We start from the raw sequence: 17422 nt of genomic DNA, 5'->3' as shown, positions 1-17422 counted from the left end.
CTCCTCTGCTCGACCTCGTGGGATGTAAAGAACTCCACCCTTTACCGGTACCGCTTTCTTCTCCACCTTCTTTTCGGGCTCGCACTTTACAGCTTTGGCCTTTTCCCCTTTTTCTGGTTTCTGGGCTGTTTCAGGCCTTTTTCCTGCGTCGACAATGGCGATTATAGCTTTCAAAGCAGGGTCAAATTCTTTGTCTTCGCAAATCATCCCGATCAACGGCCCGTTATTATGAGCAGGTAATGGATTGTTAGTCACATTTGGGACCTCCTCGTCCCTTAGCACTATTTTCCCTTGCTCTATTAAATTCTTGACCACTCTTTTCAACGACCAACAGTCATTTATATCGTGCCCCTCGGCCCCTGAATGATAGGCGCATCTGACTCCAGCTTTGTAAGAAGGTGACGTCGGGTTTTGCCTTGTTTGAGGGACTGGTTGCAGGAAGCCCAGCTGGACTAGCTTCGGGAACAAAGTAGAGTATGGTTCACCGATGGGCGTGAAAGTCCGCCTTCTAGGTGGCTCATGAGGGCAGAAGTTATTCTTCGGAGGTTGTGGGTTATAGTGGTTGCGGTAAGGGGGCTGATTTCTGGGAGGTGGAGCTTGGCCTCGGTTGGCTTGTTGCGGCGGATGGACATAAGGCTGGGCATTCATGACCATATAGGGTTGATGAGCACATGCCAAATTTGAGTGGGGGTAGTAGTGTTGTGGGGTTCTTTCCGGGAAACGGGGTCGGGGATTACAATATTCCCTTGTTCCTGAAGCTGCCATGGCCGTTTCTTCCTTTTTCTTCCCTCTTGCCATTCCTCCGGACCCGCTTTGGACGGCTTGGGAAGTCGCCCTTATGGCTGCTTGACTCAAAATCCTACCCGTTTTCAGACCATTCTCCACCATCTCTCCAATCTTAATCGCTTCTGCGAACGGCTTTCCCATGGCTGACATCATGTTTTGGAAATAGTCAGACTCTTGAGCCTGGAGAAAGGTAGTGACCATTTCCACTTCATCCATGGGAGGCTTCACCCTTGACGCCTGCTCGCGCCACTTAATAGCATACTCTCTGAAGCTTTCTGAAGGTTTCTTCTTCAAGTTCGATAGAGAATTTCGGTCTGGTGCGATGTCGATGTTATACTGGAATTGTCTCACAAAATCTCTAGCGAGATCATCCCAAACATGCCATCGGGACATGTCCTGGTCCATGTACCATTCCGAGGCTATTCCTACCAGACTTTCCCCGAAATATGCCATTAGCAATTACTCTTTTCCACCGGCTCCCCTTAATTGGTTGCAATATTTCTTGAGGTGAGCAATGGGGTCACCGTGACCATCGTACTTCTCAAACTTTGGGGTCTTGAAGCCCACTGGTAGGTTCACGTGAGGGAACATGCATATGTTGGTGTAAGAGATGCTTTTCTGTCCGCTCAAACCTTGCATGTTCTTCAAACTTTGTTCAAGGCTTCTCATTCTTCTGGTCATCTCATTTTGTTCCGCAATTCTGGGGTTCTAATCCTGCCCAGGTGCAAGCTCGCACTGAGGCTGCGGAGGATTAGTGCTGGTGGCGAACCTAGTTGGTTCCATTGAGAAAGATGGGGCTTGGAATGTAAACGAGGACGAGTCAAAAGTCGGCTTGTATGCAGCAGGTTGTGCCGTGATCGGGCAAGGTGGTGCCGTAAAGATATTGGTGTTTACATCCGTTGTTGACACTCGAGGATGAGACTCAGAGGGCGATCTAGCAGAGAAGGCTGAAATGGCTGGGTATCCGAATGGAGTAGCAGGATAACTTATGGGGACATTAGAAGTCCCGCTTGTCCTGGAGAATAACTCAGGGAATCCAGGGACGATGCTTGGTGGCTCTTTTCCATTATTCCAGTCATCAAGCATTTCCATCATGCGAAGCCGCAAGATTCTATTTTCTTCCGCAGTTGCGGATTCGGGCGTGAGGATAGCCGAGATAGAACTTTCCTCGGAAACAGGGATTGTTGGCAACGAAATCTCTGAAGACATTTCTACACTTCCTTTTGACCTTGTGAAGTAAGTGTGAGCACTGCTTCCGGACTTAACAACAGGTAGTTGAACACTCCTCTTTGACCTCGTGAAGTATGAGTGCGAGGCCAGACTTTCACCAAACCAACCGTCTTTCCCAAAAACCTGGAGGAACTCAACGACAAACGAGCGGTTAATTCGAAACAAATAACAGATAGGCAATCTCACGTTGGGCATGATGCACCTATACAGTTAAGTGGATTCCTATATGTTTGCGACAAAAGCATGCGTCATTCCAGCATTCTTTTTAGGCTTTTTATTATTTTCCCTTTTTTCAGTTTTTCTCTTTGGTTAAGCCGTGACCGGATCCGATGAGGATTGCCTACGTATCACGATGTCACGTGAATCAGCTCATTACGTAGTTCAAAAACACAAATGAGCGTAAAAGAAACAACCTTTTATTGTTGAAACGGTCTATTACAAACTACATTTTGCATAAGAAAGAGCAAACTTTGAAAATAAACCTAGACTCAAATAGACTAAAACAAACTGATGGGAAAAACAGGTAGAATATGCTTGACTTATGAGTACATTATGGTTTTGAACATTGGTGCCCGCGGGGAATCATTCGGCCTCGCCGCAGTCCTAGGTGTGAGATCCCTCTCAAGCTGCTCCAGCTCATGCATGGTCTGCTTGACATAACTCATCACTGCCGAGAGGACGATAACGCTGGTCATGTTCTCACATCGTAGACATCGTCTGGTGATGGCATGGGCAATGGCCTTGATCCTATCTCTAGTTTCCTTCTTCTCTATGAGTAGGCGTTTTATCTGATCGCTACACATCTTGAATACCTGAGCATCCTGTATATGCTGATTCTTCAGTCGCCGTACTTCTAACTTCATCTAGGCCAACAAGTCGTACCAGTATCTGCTCTTAATTTGGAAATCCTTGGCCTGATTAGCTGCTTTGATCTCAAGTGTAGCCATCTCTCTCTTCATTTTAACAACAGTTTTCTCGTGGTCGCCTTTCAATTGATTCAAGTATCGGCGATGCTTATCTGCTCTTGCATCCCACTATGCCCTGAGCTCTGCTATGACGTTTTTAGATTTCTCTAAACCCTCTTGCCATTCCCTGACTTCACTTTTTAGCCTTTTTATCAACTGCTCGTCTGATCGACGCCTTGGCTGTTTATCCGCATCCATCCTTATCTGTTTGATCTGGGCTCTGAGCATTTCGTTTTCCTGAATTAACCTGTTCCGCTTTCCCAGATCGGTAGCAACTTGCACGTTGTGCTCATATTTCAAGCTTTCCACTTGTTGCTTTAACCTGCTGATTTCGACACAATAGCCTCTTTTTTTTGCTAACCAATCCCACTGCATTTGCGACGATTCGGCGAAATTCAGGATGTGGGGTCTCTTAGCCGGCCTTTCATGCTCAAGTTCCCTTCTATACCAGGCAAGGTAACCTGGTGCCGTCTCACCTTTGGCTCGATCCCGCACGCAAGTATCTGATTTCAAATATTGACACTCACTCCAGATTTGGCGAATTTTCGCTTCTGGAAACTGTCCGTCAGGACTTATCTCAATTGTTTGAGCGCTAAGATCTTCCTCATGCGGTACTGTCTGGCATCTTCCGAGCTGTCTCAAAACTCGGCAGGGCGCATAAGGTTGAATGCTCTTAAGCCCCATTAGTAAGAAATGAGTTCTAGTTGTTGGCATATATATGACTTCGTCAACAGGCAACCATCCCAGTGTCTACTGTATTTGGCTGGCAGTAAGAGCTTGAAAGAATGAGGTCCATGCCATAACTCCTTTGGGCAGACTGATCTCCTTGGTTCTCATGTAAAATTCTTCTACGCAATTTTTCTCTGAGGAACCATGGCTCAAGAGCTCGGAACGATGGCAAAGGTGTTCAGTCATCCACATTTGTAGCAGCAAATTACAACCTTCGAAGAAATTCCCCCCGGCTTTGCAGGTTGTGAGAGCTCGAAAGATATCAGATACTATCATAGGCGCGAGAGCGCTATTGTTTTGAGTGAGCAAAGTACTGACTACCCCAGATATTTTCAGATCAATATTCCCGTCTTTCCTCGGAAATATCAGAAGGCCCAAAAACATCATCATGAAAGCTACCCGTCTGTGCTTGTCCCACTTCTGACGAATACCTTTGCTACACAGTTTGTTGATCGGATTGTTGAATCCTCCTTCGTGACCGTACCTGTCATATATGAAGCATGGAGTACAAAAACCGGCAGCCAGATCTGGTTGTGGACCGTCCTGGGTATCTTTAGTGAATCTAAGAACCGATGCACTGTGACGACCCTTGGGGCGACTAGGTATCTATGCTTTAATGGTAGTTCAGCATTTCCGATGTACCCAGCCATTTCTTCTAGAGTCGGGGTGAGTTCAAAATCGGAGAAATGAAAAACATTATGCGCCGGGTCCCAGTAGGTGACCAAAGCTCTTATGATATTCCCTCGAGGCAGGATATCCATTAGACCCGTGAGACCCTTCAGATATTCCTTGACCTCGGCTTGCCCCTCAGCACCTAAATCATTCCACCATAGCCGTAACTTGACAGGGATTTTGGTCATTATTGAAAAATGTTCATTTTGCATTGTGCTCATCCTGCACATTTATTAAGGTGATTTTAACAAAAATAAATTGACTCAAAATATTTTACAAGGAGGATCAAGTTTTCGAACACGGCCTTTCAGCACTTCGGGGATGAAGATTTTAAGGCTGTGTGGGTCAATTGGACGAAAATCCTAAACATGACCCAAAAGGTGGCTGTTTATGCAAAATCAGCCTTCCGGCGTCCCTTTGGGAACATTCGGCTATTTATGATAAAACAGTACCACCTGACTTATTTTGACACATTATATTTTTTTTTTTAGTTTTGGCTATCTTAGTAAAAGCGGGGTTGAACCCGATGGGGGTTGCCTATGTATCTCACATCCGGTGAGAATCAAACCGGCGTAGTTCGGTATATCGTGAATAGAGAAAATCAATTAAACCCAGAAAAGCAAGAATATGTTTTTTTTTTCTTATTTTCTTTTGAAAAGAGATAAAGACTAAAGCAAATATTTTTTTTAAGGAAATATTTGGACTATTAGTCTGAATTTATAAAAGAGGTACCACGAAAGAAACAACATTTTTTTTCTGAATTATGAATTTTCCATTTTTTTTTAATTTTAAATAAATATCTTTTTTGATTTTGAAAGTGATTAAAAAGAAAAATTTTATATGTTTTTTTTTTAATAAATCAAACTAGAAGACAAATTTTGTTTTTATTCTTTTTTTTAGAAAAATTCCGGCGAGGTTTTGACACTACTTGGACATTGGTTTTATTTTTCCAAAATAAGTAATTATCTCCCTACGCTGCTATTTTTCCCCTTTTTAGAAACCGGTCAGCATGCGGAACTGAAGCAAATAAATGCGCAAAACAAATAGGATGCAGTAGGATGGTCTTTTCATTTCAGGTTGTCTGTCCTAGACAGACCCAACCCCTGTGTTGAGTCCCCTAAGTCAAATGCAACATGATGCAAATAAGCGTTCCTACAAGGGATCCGGCATGAAGTTTCGTTATACTAGGTTTACAACCTGGGTATTTGTTCTAGACTGTGTACCCGAGCGGACAACTCGAGTCGAGAAGGGGGCTACGTACCGGAGACCCGCGAGATCGTCCGGCTTTGTAACTTGTCCGACCTCTTTCTTATTTCAGGTATCGACACTAACAGAATAGGGAGTCTCGACCAGCGAGCTTCTCCCCGGAGGTAAGAAGAGAAGGGTTTCGGCACAATTTATATATAGTTCAGATAATATCAAAGCGGTAAAAGACAACATTTAGCACGTTATGCGAAAACATGTAATAAAGATCAGATAATAAAGCCAAATATAACAATTATTCTAAGCTCGAATTCTTGAACCCTGAACCAGTGGTTCTAGGTTCATTTCCCCAGCAGAGTCGCCAGAGCTGTCACACCTCCTTTTTGCGCGCCCCGCCCCGAAGGGTGAAAATGCGCGAGGGAGTTTTTCCAATTTAAGTGACAATATTCGAAATGGGATTATTTATTTAATTCAGAGTCGCCACTTGGGAAAGGTTTGGCTTTTGGTGTCCCAAGTCACCGGTTTATCTTGAATCCCAAATCGAGGAAATTTTCGACTTTTCCAAATGAAGTCTGCGAACCAGAAATTCTAAGTAAGGAATTCTGTTGACCCGAGGGAAGGTGTTAGGCACCCTCGAATCCCGTGGTTCTAACACGGTCTCTTAAATTGTTATAATGGCTAAATATCTGATTTAAATACATGTTATGACTTACGTGCTTTTATTAAGTTTAAAAACCGCTTTTATTATTGTCATTTATTTTTATAGAATTGCAACGTCGTGAAAATGCATCTCAAACCACGTCACAATCAATGCACCCGTGGTCGTCGACCCATTTTGACTCCGTTGAGATTTGGATTTGGGTCACATCAATGTGCACCCGAATTTAAGAATGTAATTTAATTAAACCGTGCCTAAAGAGTCTAACGCGTTATTGTCTTCGGAAAAGGCGGGGAAATTCACTAGACAGCCCATCCCAAATTCTAAATCTTTGTTATGATTAATTATTGAGGGCCCCGCAATTTGCACTTTATTCGGCGAGGCTCATCTCGTTATTTTGGAAGGGATATCCTAAAGTGACTACATTTCTATTATGTTCGTTTCTAAAAAATGAAAGAAAGAAAAATGTATGCTGATTAAATGGCATGCTTAGCTGATCCTGACTTCTTATTAATTATCTGATTACAAGGTGAAGAACGCTGTATCTCATGGAACATACTTTTAATTTGATAAAAGGAAATACATACGAGATTGATGAAATGCTACGCTTACTCCGAACACTCCTTAAGCTGAATCTAAATTAAACTCATTTAAACAGGATTAATAGGACTCCTTGTTAAAGGATGTTACCTATGGTATTCAAAACTCATCTTAAACATGCCTAATGAAATTGCAACTCTAGAGTCTAAAAAACTGTATTGTATTTTTGGCGAGATTAAAAGGAACCGTCCACCCTATATATTCACAACATGCTAAAAAACGAGTTTGAATTAACAATCATACTAATGGTTGCATATTCCATGAATTATGGTTACATCCTATATACCATTAAACGAATCGCATATTTAGATCGACATAAGCTTCAATCAAATACAAACTTACTAATGTACTTCCCTATTGAACTACAAATTAAAATTTATACAACTTAATAACAAAGGCTGTAAGTAAAGCAAACAGATGATTATAACTTCTCCAGATCTTTCAATTCATGCTTTTCATTGTTTACAATCAACTGCACCAATAGGAGACTCGAAATGTGTACCTGGAATGCTGAAAATGCAAAGGAGAAGAGGAGGAAGATAGGAAAATCAGCAGCAGCAGAAACAGAATAGCAGCAGCAAGAACAAAACAGCAAGCAGCAAAACAGGCTCGAGTGCAAAAATGCAACTATAGCTGATGGAAAAATAGCCAAATGACAGAAGCAAGCAGCGCAGTAGAAACAAAACTCCAGAACAAACCAAGTCCAGGAGAAACAAACAATTCCAACCAACCAATATACTTAGTTGAGACTTGGAAGAAATCAGAATTGATTGAATAGGTTGAAATCAAGTGAAATCCAAACAAACAAAAAGAAGAAACAGTTTCTGATTGTTATCTATATGTTTTCCCTCCCTTGTGTATGCCTTACTTCTCTTATCTCTCTATGTATCTTTTCTGGAAAAAAAATCCAGCCCCAATTTCCAGTCTCGAAATCTGTCTGAGTTGCTCAAAAATCCCGTCCCCCTTTTAATGGAAGTTCTGCTTCCTTTTATATCCTAAACTCAAACTATTCACAGCCTGTTAAACCCTCAACCACCTTCCCCCCCCCATGTGGTCTGTTTTTTTTTTTCACTCAGCTACTTAAAATAAGACCCTTCCCATGACATTCCCTGACAGATATATCTTTGAATGGGCTTATTATTTCTAAATTAAAATAGGATATGGGCAGCCTGACTATGCCCTGACAGCACATGCTGTCCCATTTGCTCTAATTATTAAAGAAACACAGTGCACATGCTGCCCAAGTATGCACATGCCATCAATTTTAAACCAAAATCTGAACTACAACTATAAACTAAGCCCTGTAATGTTTCGGAATCAATTTGAACAACCACAAACAACTATACTTAGTTCCTAGTTGCATTCAAACAAAGCTTCAGCAGAAAAGCCAACAATATGAATAAAATTGTTACCATTTAGCAGCTGAAACTAATCGACGACGTATGTCGACTCGACTATACTAATTGTAACACATACAATCGTAGCCAAAGATCAGAAATCCAACAGTATCAAACAAGGGGTTCAGATTGCAATGTCAAAACACAGACGACCTTGGGGACTGATTAATCGAGCAATTTCAAATTCGATCGACTATACAGTTTACACGCAAACACATTATCAGTAAACGAAAGAAAGGCTTGATCAGAACAGAGGTGGACGAAAACAGTTGATAAAATTTTAAAGACACAAATTAAACAAAAACTCTTGGCCACATAAACAGACATTCAGATACAACAGACAAAATGAACTGATAAAGAAAACAAAAATTACCTCGAAACTTGAAAAAAAATCAGAAAACCTTGTCTTGGATTTGAATAGATCTTTCTTGGGGTTGAACGGACTTTAATCGAAGTGTTCTCAACTGAGAACACTTCGATTAAGGTCCATTAGACCCTAATCAACTCGGCTCAAACGGACACAGACCGGTCATGAGGATTCCTAGGGTTCCTAGAGGCAGATTTGGTTTTTGGGTTTCCTTGGTCAGATTCGGACCAAACCAAGCATGGTTTGGTCACGAGGGAGGTCCAGGGACTGTCTGGTATAAATCTAGGGCAGATCGGTATAGATCGAGTTCTGCTCAAATCTTCAAATGAAGATTCAAGCAACTAGGATCTGATTCGAGGGAAAAGGATAACAGATCTATGCTCAGGGTAATGAAGCGGTCCTATGGTGTCAAGGAGGGGGTCACCGGCGTCCATGCCGCCGGGATTAATGGTGAAGGGAAAGGGGGCGGCTAGGGTTTCGTGGGGAAAGGGGATGAGGACGAAGGCGGGGGTCTTGGATAGGGGGGGCAGGGTATGATATGAGGCTTCTTATACGGGGTGGATGATTGTGTCTTGGCCGTTGGATTGAACGCGATCAACGGCCTGGATCTGAAGGTCTAACTGAAACGATGTCGTTTAGCTTACTAGGGGTCAAGGTTGGTTCGGGTAAGACGGGTCGGATCTGTTCGTGGGTACGGGGTGTGTGATCTTGGCCGTTGATCATTCTGAGATCAACGACCCAGATCAAGCACGACCCAAACGACGTCGTTTGAGATATTTCTGGGGCTGAACTAGACTGGACCGGATAATTTTAGTTTGGGCTTGTCTTATTGGACTGGCCCAATCCGAAATCCCTTTTTCTCTTTAATCCCCTAATTAAATTAAACAACCCTAATAAAACCTTAAACAAACAATTAATCACACAATTGAAAAAAAACATCACTTTATATTTTTACACACGACACATATATTTTGCTTTTGATGAAAAATACAAAAAGAAAAGGGAAGATCACAAATAAATACCGAAAATGCCATATAAAAATCCGAAAAATTGTGCAGCAAGACCAAACTACTAATATTTTGTTTCTTTTGGAGTGATTGTCGCGAAAAACAAAAATCACGTGCTCACAGGTACTTTTTGAAATCTCTTGTAATCATGGTCATTTCATCATCCTCCAGATCTGAACCTTCAACTATTCTGAGAGCCAGACTTCTTTCCTTCTTGGGTGCATCCATTTTCATGGTTTGCCTTCTCAGTTCATAGGCAGTGAGGTTTCCAATCAGTTCATCCAACTTGAGGGTAGCAATATTCTTTGATTCCTGAATAGTAGTGATTTTGCTTTCCCAAGAGACTAGCAGAACCCTTGTCAAAATCTTCTCAACTTTGTTTTCTTCAAGAATAACCCTTCCAAGAGACTTAAGTTCATTTGTCAGTGTGGTGAACCTTGTATATATCTCCTGGATGGTTTCTCCTTCCTTCATGGTGAAATTCTCATACTGAGAATACAACAACGTTCCTCTGGACCTCTTTACTTGAGGTGTTCCTTCATGGGCCACTTGCAAAGTGTCCCAGATTTCCTTAGCAGTAGTACAACTTTGAATTCTACTGTAATCGTCTGGACCCAGTCCACACACAAGCCATTTCTTGGCCTTGGAATTCTTCTCCCATTTCTTCAAATCTTTAGTAGTGCAGTCAGCTCTTGTCTTTGGCACATCCACTCCTTCAACATTCTTCTTTGTGGTTGCTAGAGGACCATTAGTGACTATGTCCCAGATTTCATAGTCTTCTCCTATGATGTGATCTCTCATCCTGTTCTTCCACTAAGAATAGTATTTGTCACACCTCCTTTTTCGCCCGCGCCGCCACAAAGGGGCGCAAAAGGGAGTTTTTTCCAATTAAAGGACAATTGAAACGAGATTTATTTATTTATTTAAGAGTCGCCACTTGGGAGATTTATGGTGTCCCAAGTCACCGGATGAATCCCGAATCGAGGAAAAGAATGAATCTGTTTAACAGTCTGCGCACTAGAAATCCGGATAAGGAATTTTGTTAACCCGGGAGAAGGTGTTAGGCATTCCCGAGTTCCGTGGTTCTAGCACGGTCGCTCAACTGTCATATTCGGCTTGATTATATGATTTTATACAATTATGAACTTATGTACAAACTTTAAACTCTTTACCGCTTTTATTATTATTATTATTATTTAACAGAGAATTACAACATTGTGAAAAACGTATCTCGAACCACGTCACATCAATGTACCCATGGTTATTGACACATTTCAACTCCGTTGAGATTTGGATTTGGGTCACATAAATGTGCACCCGAATTTAAGAGTATAACATTATTAAAGACGCGCCTAAAGCGACTAGCGTATCATTATTTTGGGTAGGGCCGTGAAATTGACTAAACGGCCCGTCCCTAAGTCTAAGTATTTTAAAACAAATAATTATTGAGGGCCCCGCAATTTTGTATTTATTTTGGCGAAGCACGCCTCATTTATTTTAAGGATATCCTAAAGTGACTACATTTCTATTAAATTCGTCTCTAAAATAAAAGAGAAAAAAATCCTAATTAATTACATACTTTAACTAAATTTAGCTACATGTTCACGATTAACCTAATGTTGACAATATTAAAACCTTCATAGCTAGTGAACTAATCAGTTTTGCCAAGCCGATTTACTAAAGACACCAACTTATGTTTCCTCTTATTCCAATTATTAAACAGTTTGATAGTAATGAGCATGCTTAAATATATACTACCTAATAATCAAGCTAAAGCAAAGTATTATTTAATACATCACTACAAGATGCCCAGTTATGCAAAGCGACAGAAATTTACAGAATAATAATACATGAAATAGCCTAAATACAATTTGTAAAAGAAACAAAGAAAAAGCTAAATTAAAACTTCAAAGTTCCATTCTTCATATGTATTCATGCTTTCACATTTCAGCTTACAATATGCCAAAGTTACAGTTGTGTACCTGGTATTGTCAATACAAGAAGAAGAAGGTCAGCAAAGTAGTATATAACACAGCAACATACAGCAGCAGAAAGCCCAACACAGTAGCTTCAACACCTCAATCCAGAAATCCCAGCAACACGGAGAAAACTAGTAAAAATGGAGAAGAAAAATAGTCCGGAAATCTCTCTTTGTTTTTTCTTTCTAGCTTTGAACTCTCTATGGTGTTCTTCCACTCTCAATATTTCAGAAAATTTGGTTCTATCTTTTTTTACTCTCTCCAAAATGAATTCTGTCCCAGTATATCCAGTGTATCCAGAGTGTATATTGAGTGTATACCTCTCTATCCGCCCCCTCTTTTTTTTCTCCTCTCTATCTAGTTTTTTTTCTTTTTGGAACCCCCTTATTCCTAAATTTTCTCTTCTATTTATAGAAAAATTTTCGAAATTTTCAGATTTGTTTTATTTTTTTTATTTTTAATTAAAAGAAATCTCACTTACAAATTGCTTTTATTTTTTTAGAAAAAGAAATCCCACCTTTATTTACTTTTATTTTTAAAATTCCAACTTTAATTATTTTTATTTTATTTAAAATCCCACTTTTTATTTTTTTAAAAGAGAATCTCACTTTATTTAACTTTTCTTTAAAAAAAACAAACCACTATCTTTTCTTTTTCTTTTAAAAATGCTACTTTCAATTACTTTAAATTTTTTAAATTTTCAGATACCTTTATATTTATTTTTTAATTCCAACCTTCTTTTACTTTTTAATTTTTTTAAAAATTTTCACTAAACTTTTTATTTTTTTAAATTTTCTACATTCTTTTACTTTTTTTTTAAAAAAGAATTCCACTTATTTTTACTTTTATTTTTTTTATTCACTACTTCCCTTTTTCTTATTTTTTAAATCATTCCCGAAATTATTATTTTTTTTTTAAAAAAAAATAAATAAATATTTTCGGATTTTTTATATAAAAAATATTAATAGTGATAATTTACCTTTTAATTTTTTTTGGTATTTTTATCCTATAATAAAAAGTGTAATAAAGCTAAAATAATAGTAGGTTAAAACCCCCTAAAATATTTACATAAAAGAAGTGATAAAAAATTAAAGGTTGTCAAAAATTAGGTGTTTACAGTATTGACCATTAAAAATTGGAGGCCTAGCAGTGGATTGCCCTTCTCAGTTCCCAGGTGGTGCACTCATTTTGATATTTTCCTAAGGTGTTAGCCTCTTCAAGGATAACGCGCTCTGATACCAATTGATGTTTTAAGCATCAATACCACACAAGAGGGGGGCGATTTGCGTGGTACCCAATTTTCGCAGATCTTCTAGGTGTTCTAACTACTACTGTTTGCAGAATAATAAGTACATAAAATAAAGAACACAGAGATTTTTACGTGAAAAACACCTGGCTCAAAAGGTGAAAAAACCACGACCTACTACTCAGTAGGAATTTCCCAAACTTCCACTAAAATCACCGAGCCAAAACAACATTTACAAAATCTCTTTGTAAACCTAAGGATTAAATCTAATCCCGTTGTGGCACACAACATCCACTGTTGCGATAACTTCAAGTTAGCTATAACTTGAACACTCTAGGTACCTAATACAATTGCTTCTATGAAAGCTGATAGGTACAACTTTAAACCACCTACTACAATTGAACTAGAATAAAATATAGACACAATGAAACTGATTCTTCTATCTTGTTCAAGTAGCTTCAGGAGTGCACACTCAAATCATACATAAATTGCTTGCAAAATCGCCTTGCTCTTTTGCTCTCAGTTTAGTTTAACTTCTGCGTATGTGCATTGCCTATAAAAGAGAACAATCACTGATAGGTTAGTAATCAAAGTTTGATTAGGACTCAATTGCTGATCTTCTACCGTAGAAGAGTTCATGAAGATCTCAAACTCTAACACTATCTTTTATCCGGATTCTGTTCTCTTCATATAAGGAGACTTTCTCCCCTTATATAATATGCAACCTTTTCGATCAGATTAGGAGATATTGCTGGTTGATCAGTAGGACTTATTTCCTTCACGTGCATCTCACATGTATAGGTTGATCATGACTGTGCTTCACAAGATGGACCTGGTACTGAGTTCATTTGTCATTCTTCAAAACTTTAACTGTTCTTGGGCCAACACCAGTGCAAAACCATTAAAATATGCTAAGGGAACAAGGCCCACTCGAAAGAAATTAAATGACAACACAAATCCCGAAATTGACCAAACCCGACCCCCGGGCCCATGTATCGGATTCCAATAAAAATTACATCAATAGACTCTTTATCACTCTCCGAGTTCATTCATATCAAAATCACCAAAATTCAACCACAAATGATCCCTCAAATCCCTAATTTTAGGTCTCCAATAACAAGCCCTAGTTCTTCAATATTATGCTTAAATTCCATGATTAATTAGGTGGAAAACACATTAGGATTGAGTATAAAGTCGATAAATCTTACCTCCTTGTGTTCCCCCTTGATTCCCTCTTCAATCCCCTTCAAAAAGTTTTAAAATCGCCCAAAAATGGAGGAACTTATGCTCAAAATCGCGGAAATGAGCTTTTAAAACATTCTGCCCAGACATTTCAATCCTTCTTCGCGAATGCGGTCAACCCCTCGCGTTCGCAAATCACAAACTTAGGTTGACCAGAATTTTCTTTTATGCGAACACGATCACCCCTCGCGAACGCGATGCCTCAGCACTCAACCCTTGGCGGACGCGACATCAACCTCGCGAACGCGATGACCAACAAGCTCAACACTTCGCGATCGCGGGACCTCCTTCGCGAACGCGAAGGCCAACTTCACAGCCTCCAAGCCTAACCCTTCGCGAACACGTGGGGCCACTTGGGAACGCGAAGTCCAATTGTCTACAACACCCAACAACAGATTTCTGCAATTTTTTTCAACATGGAATAGTCCATTTAACCACCCGAAACTCACCCGAGGCCCTTGGGACCTCAACCAAACATGACAACATACCCCATAACATCATTCAAACTTGTTCCAACCTTCGGAACACTCAAAACAACATTAAAACACCAAATTCGCATCAGATTCAAGCCTAAGAATTCCAAAATCTTCTAAATTCCGCTTTTGATCAAAAATTCTATCAAACCACGTCCAAATGACCTGGAATTTTGCACACACATCCCAAATAACAAAATGGACCTACTGCAACTTTCGGAATTCCATTCCGACCTCTATATCAAAATCTCACCCATCAACCGAAAAATGCCAAAATTCCAATTTCGCCAATTCAAGCCTGAAGCTACTTCGTACCTCCAAACACATTCCGATCACGCTCCTAAGTCCTAAATCACCTCACGAAGCTATCCGAACCATTGGAACTCACATATGAGCCCTTTAACACATAAGTTAACATATGGTTGACTTTTCCAACTTAAGCTCACTCAAAAGAGACTAAGTGTCTCAAACCTTACCAAAACTTCTCCGAACCCGAGCCAACCAACCCGATAGCACATAATACAGCTGAACAAGGCAATAATAAGCAGAAATAGGGAAAACAGAGTGGTAACTCATGAAATGATTGGCCGGGTCGTTACAGTATTCGACAGACTTAAGATCATCATCTATACTTAGCTCTATGATAGATGTCGTCGACGAACATTTTATATCGGTTCCAGTATTTTTTCATAAAGATATAACATAGAGATCTCTTCATTCATATTTTCAGGTACATGATCCTCTCTTGAGATTTTATGAAGTGTTATGTCATGTGATCTTCTAGATCACTTGTCTCCTTTATTATGATCATTTTCTCATCTCCTTTATCAAGAATTTTATTTGAAACCGAGCTATACGCTTCAAGCATACCATAGACTTTGTCCTTCTAGAACTTAATAGGAGCATTTGCAATGAGAATATAGTTACTTTCTTTAGGTCAGCAAATGTGTCTGGCATGCTTTGCAATATATAGCAAATGAATTATCCTTTTATGAACTTCAAGTTCATATTATTTTATTCGAGGATCTAGATATACACATGATAATTCATTCCACGTAACTTTTTCTCGACTGTTTATCATGTCTCTCCCTCATGTTAGAAAAACTAACTTGTTTCCTCAACTTTGAGAACCCATCTTTGTGCGTTATGGTGTTAATCAAAATATACACCGCACATCAATAATAATAAGATGGAATTATTTGATTCTTGATCTTGAACCACTTGTGAGGGGAGAAAATAATATACTTTTGTATATAACATATATCAAACTGATATATATATATATATAACTTTGTTCTCATAAGAAATAGTTTAGCTATTAAGTGGAGGCACTCAATAAATCATTTTGCTAAACCAACTGTGATATAAACCAACTTATCAAGATAAACTGTTTTGAATAGAAAATATGAAAATTATGCCCGAAAGTAAATTACTGAGAAAGTTACCTCGCAAACATTGGTCATGTTGCGAGTTAATAATAATCACACATGTAACCATCTCATAGATGCATCTTATGTGGTATACATGACAGGTGAATGAGCCCATGTTCACCTTTGATATTTCCAGCATTCACAGGATTCAATCCCAATTTTTGTTGGTCTATTAATTAATAAGAACAAGCAATGTAAGAGGATTCATAAAGAACGTTGTAGTTCTTTAATATTTATCCATGTGAATTCTCTTTTATTTTTGTACATCATACTTAAATTAACATGGATAAACAAATTATGCCAACTGAAAAAATTATAAATATTGATAAACTTTAGGTTACACCATGACGTGTGCAATTATGAACTCTAAGTTTATTATGGTATGGACTTTTATATCAATAAACTTCTACTTTATTGTGGCATTCTTTTGTTTGTGTAGTACAAATTGGAGAATAAAGCGGGTAACTTTTCACATACATATTATCCTGCTACAAGTTGTAGTAATAGAAGATATTAAATATTTCCTTTATTTATAGTCTCAATACAACCAACCGCTTTCGCGAATACTTTAGAAACTCAATTAAATTTCTTTGAGACTTACTACAACACAATGCCTTATTGATAATCAATTTTATTCCTCTAAAATAGCAATAATTGGCTCTTTCGGAGCTCTCAATTAATTTGCCACTACCACATATTCATCAACATTCATATGGTGAATATCTCTTTTAAAGAGAAAGTTATACCATTATAGTCATGATCAAAATTATATGCAAGATCTGTTTCTTGCATTATTGTTATCCTTTAATAATCATATTAGCAAAATATTTTGGCGTACAATAGGCATTTGACCAATGACCATTCATGCCATAATAATGTCATTATTTTTTTATTTCCTCTCAAACCTCATTCTAGAGGTGAATATGGTATATTCACTACCATAACACGTTCATATTCTTAATGAATATGTGTTCATAAATCACATGTTGTCACACTCACATCATGAATTGACCATAATCATTTATATGTGCTTTACAAAATCTCATGTCAAATCGATAACAAATATTACTTTCATAAAGTGAAGGATTATTTTGAGAATCCTTATTGTTCTCATTACCACAATGATGACGATTATAATTTCATCTATTACCACGTCCACATCCATTGATACATTCATAGTAATAATTTTTTTTCAGACTTATCACATACTGCTATCACATTCTCTTAAGGGAATGAGAATGAAACAAATTCAATGGGACGAGTTTATACTTCTTTGCCCACAATCATACATGAATTTGATCATGGCAAGACAGAGAAATTTTACCACTTCGAGTGGTTATAATTTTTTACTAACTCCATTAGAGTTACAATCAAAATTTATTGTCTTTACTTGTTAAAATCAAATTATAGAATAAAAGAGAAAAATACGGTAAAATAC

The sequence above is a fragment of the Nicotiana tabacum genome, chromosome 13 (assembly GCF_000715075.1).
Source record: "Nicotiana tabacum cultivar K326 chromosome 13, ASM71507v2, whole genome shotgun sequence".
Classification (NCBI taxonomy): Eukaryota; Viridiplantae; Streptophyta; class Magnoliopsida; order Solanales; family Solanaceae; genus Nicotiana; species Nicotiana tabacum.
The sequence above is the reverse complement of the archived record's forward strand: the minus strand, read 5'-3'. Positions refer to the sequence as shown.